Genomic DNA, 4,285 nt, shown 5'->3' with positions numbered 1-4,285 from the left:
AGCTCCAGTGGTAGCTCTACTACCAGCTCCAGTGGTAGCTCTACTACCAGCTCGAGCGAAGACGAGGTAGGTAATGGAGACCAGGACTTTAAATCCCGATTTCGGGTTGTCCAGGTCCTTGGACCCAAACATTAAATTTCTGTGGGGCATAGGAGTGCTTGAAGAGGCATTGAAACTTCTGAAATCGACGGTTGATCAGCTGGGCTCCGGTGACAGTAGTCTGGCCGATGTTGCGTCACAGCTGCCTGAGATTCTTCCCCAAAATTTCAGATACATACAAGACATTGGGGTGGCTCGGAAGCCCAAAGAAGACATGGCTCCTTGTACTTCACAGGAAGAGCCCATTTTGCGTCCAGAGAAGTCCAGACCTATTGGTACCTTGCAACATCACCAGGTTGGTTTGGAAGAGGACATGGCTTCTTTGACTTCCAGTCGTGCCAGGGAGAACAACGAAGAAGGTGGATGCTGCGAAGGAGGACAACCCACCATCAAAACCTAGTCATCAGGTAGGTTTGAAAGAGGACGCGGCTCATGTGACATCTGTCACCAGGGACAGTGTTTGCTGAAGTGAAGCTCCCAGCCAAGAGGCCTAGGGACACTGTTGCTGAAGAGGAGCTTGCCGCCAAGAGGACCAAGTATAGTGTCCCGTCCTTTCCCGATGATGAAGATCCCATTGTGTTACCACCTGTCCTCAGTCTCTCACCTTGGAAGTCGTGTGAGGATCCTGGATTGCCATTCCCCGTCCTCAGTCCCTCAACATTGATGCACTATGAAGATCCCATTCTGTCACCCCCGCGTTTTCAGCCCTTCACCATCAACACGCTATGATGAAGAGGAGCTGGCCGCCAAGAAGACCAAGTATAGTGTCCTGTCCCTTTCCCTATGATGAAGATGCCTTTGTGTTACCACCTGTCCTCAGTCTCTCACCTTGGACATCATGTGAATATCCTATTTTGTCATCCCCCGTCCTCAGTCCCTCGTGTATAATGGCACGTAAAAGTCCTGTTTTTTCATCCCCCGTCCCCGTCCTCAGTCCCTCAACATTGATGCACTATGAAGAGCCCATTTTGTCACCCAGTGTTTCCAGTCTCCCCACCAACGATGCCATATGAGGATCCCATTCTGTCACCCCGCATTTTCAGTCCTTCACCATCAACACGCTGTGATAGTTCAACTTTGTCACCCTCTAGCTTCTGTTCCTGGTTGGAGGCTGAACTGAACACAGAAGAGGCAGCAATACCTTCAACATCTAGCGGAATTACAGCAAGAGAGAGTTCCAAACACGTTTGGTTTAGACCTCACTGCGTCTTGTCAAGTGACTCTGATTAGATTGGGATCCGTAAAAACTGAAGACCTATTTGGGAAGTCATATTAGGACATCATCATTTCTCTCAGGTTTTTTATTAAAGCCAATGGGTTTCTAGCGAGCCTGTGGACGCCTTAGGTAGCGCCTGCACCGGGGCTTTTCTTTATCCCGCTGCTAGATTAGTATTTTAGATGATAAGGATTCTGACAGGACTGAGGAAAGTCTTAGGTAGCGCCTTGCACCAGGGCTTTTCTTCATCTTTGTGTTTTCCTCTCAAACTCCCCATGTTTCAAGGTGTAATAGTGATGCTTCCCTACACGCTGCTCTCCAATATAGTGATTATTCTGTCCTGTTTCTCTACTAATCCAGTCTCCCAGTTTTTAATCTTTCAGGTTTTTAGCTGCTCATCGCTGATCCTTTCATCGTTGTCCATGTGGTTCCTGCCTTCTGTATCCCTTGTTTTTCACACTGCTTGTAAGTTTTTGCATTCCACTTTCACATGATACTGGTGGCAGATCTCTGATTCTCTGATCATTTCAGGTTGGATCTCGTCAGCCAGTAAATCTCACCTTCAACACCACCAGTGAGATGGAGGAAGATAAGAGAACCCAGTTAAAAAAAAATGTAAGGACATATACTTTTACACAACAATTTTTTAACATGCAGGAGGTTGAGGTCAATATTCAAACCTATTTCCTATTTTCTGCTGTACTTTCTCCTCACCGACACTTTTGTTTTGTGTGTTTTTTTTATTTATTGAGTCCTTTCATAACAGCAGAGCTTTGATGAGTTTGAGCTGATGGAAGGAGGATCAGGAATAGAGTAGAGGACCTGCTGATCTACTGGTTTCTAGTAGATTTTATAAATGGTGAGGACATGTTTATGAATTGATCAGAGAGTCTGGTTCAGTGATCTGTTATTTAGACAGAGATTAAGGAAAGTGTGTCTGATCATGTGTTGATTCTTCAGCATCACTGAGACAAGACAACAGCGGCTGGACCATCAGGAGAGAGAGACACAGAGGACTGAAGGGACACAGAAAATCCTGCTGGAAATCCCGAGATGAAGTTTCCTGGTGCAACGGGGGGACACCTGAGGACACAGAATAAAGAGACAGACATCATGTGAGTAGGTCCTTCAATAACAAATCAAGCATTGCCATAAAATCCTATGCTGAAATTTCACCTGTTCATCAGTAAGATGTTGAATATTAAGCAATTTTAGAAACATTGTTAGAGAACCCAGCGTTGGTTTCTGATCCCAGATTCAGAGTCTGCAGATCAATAATGTCTCTGATCATTTCAGGTTGGATCTCCTCAGCCTGTAACCTCCACCTTCAACACCACCAGTCAGATGGAGGAAGATAAGAGAACCCTGTTGACAAAAAAAGTAAGAAAACATATTTTTACCCAAGTAACAATTTTAAATATTCAATGAAATTGAGGTCAAATTTCTAACTTTTTCTTTTTTCTGTAGATGTATATTCTCTGTTTTTTAATCCTGTTATGTTTTCTCTTTATTTCATTTCTCTGTCACTCATGTCACATGACTTGAGCTGACCAACAATTAAAGCAGAAGACCTGCTCCACCTGCTGATCTACTGGTTGTAACAGATTGTGGAAAAGGTGAGGACATGATGATGATTTGATCAGAAAGTCTCTTTCAATCATCTATTATTTAGTCAGAGATTAAGGAATGTGTGTATTATTATGTGATGATTCTCCAGCATAAACTGAGACAAGACAACAGCGCTGGACCAATCAGGAGAGAGAAGACACAGAAAATCCTGCTGGAAATCCCGAGATGAGTTTCCTGATGCAACAGGGGGACACCTGAGGACACAGAATAAAGAAGGACCATGTGAAGTAGGTCCTTCAATAACAAACCAAGCATGAGTTGACCAACACTTAAAGCAGGTTACTTCGTCCATCTACTGTTGTAACAGATTATGGTGAAAGTTGAGGAGATAATGACTTGATCAGAAACTGTGGCCGACAACTGCAAACGCGCAACAAACAGCAAAACGAGCTGCAAACATGTGAAACGGCACAGGAAAAGCTAAAACTTAATTATTTTTACATTTTTCGTTTCATTTCATTGAAACCACAAAAAATGTTTCCACAATAACTTCCAATTGTTCAATATTTTTTTTCTATCAGACTTTGAGTAGTGTGCAAGAATTACTCAAACATGCTTTGACTTTATTGATCCCAAAGGGAAATAAAATGTAGTTGTAGCTCAGATTCAGATTCTTCAAAAGTTATTGCAGATGGCTGATTGCTGGCAGCAGGAAAGGTCTTTTGTAGCTGTCTGTATTGCAGCAAATCTGACTGATGATACTCTGTTTTCACCCATACAGACTCATGAAGAGGATGGTCAGAGTTGTCCATAGCTTTCTTGACTCTTATGAAGAATCCTTCTTTGCATCATCTCCAGAGGTTCCACAGTCGTCTCCAGAACAGAACCAGAACAAATCCAGCCTTCTTTATCAGATTGTTGAGCCTTTTGAGGTTCCTGGCTCTGATGCTGCTGCCACCAACAGATGATAGCAGAAGAGATGACACTCTCAGCATCAGACTTAAAGATCTGCAGCAACTTGCTGCAAGTCTTGAAGGATCGTAGCTTCCTCCAGAAGCGCAGTCTGCTCTGTCTCTTTTTAATAGACGGCTTCACTGTTGCGTCTCCAGTCCAGTCTGTGTTCCAGATGAACACCGAGGTATTTATATTCCTGAACCACCTCCACATCTTCTCCCATGATGGAAATAGGGTTTCCTGTTTCTCCTGAAATCAACAACCATCTCCTTTGTTTTGTTTACAGTCAAGATTAGATGATTGTTCCCACACCAGGCCACAAAGTGATCCACCAGATCTCTGTACTCAGCCTCTTGTCTTTCTCTGATACACACAACAACTGCAGAGTCGTCTGAGTATTTCTGTAGATGACAGAAGTCGGACTTGTGCGGGAAGTCTGAACAGTAG

Source organism: Xiphophorus hellerii, chromosome 14 (assembly GCF_003331165.1).
Source record: "Xiphophorus hellerii strain 12219 chromosome 14, Xiphophorus_hellerii-4.1, whole genome shotgun sequence".
Taxonomy (NCBI): Eukaryota; Metazoa; Chordata; class Actinopteri; order Cyprinodontiformes; family Poeciliidae; genus Xiphophorus; species Xiphophorus hellerii.
Note: the sequence above shows the minus strand (reverse complement) of the source record.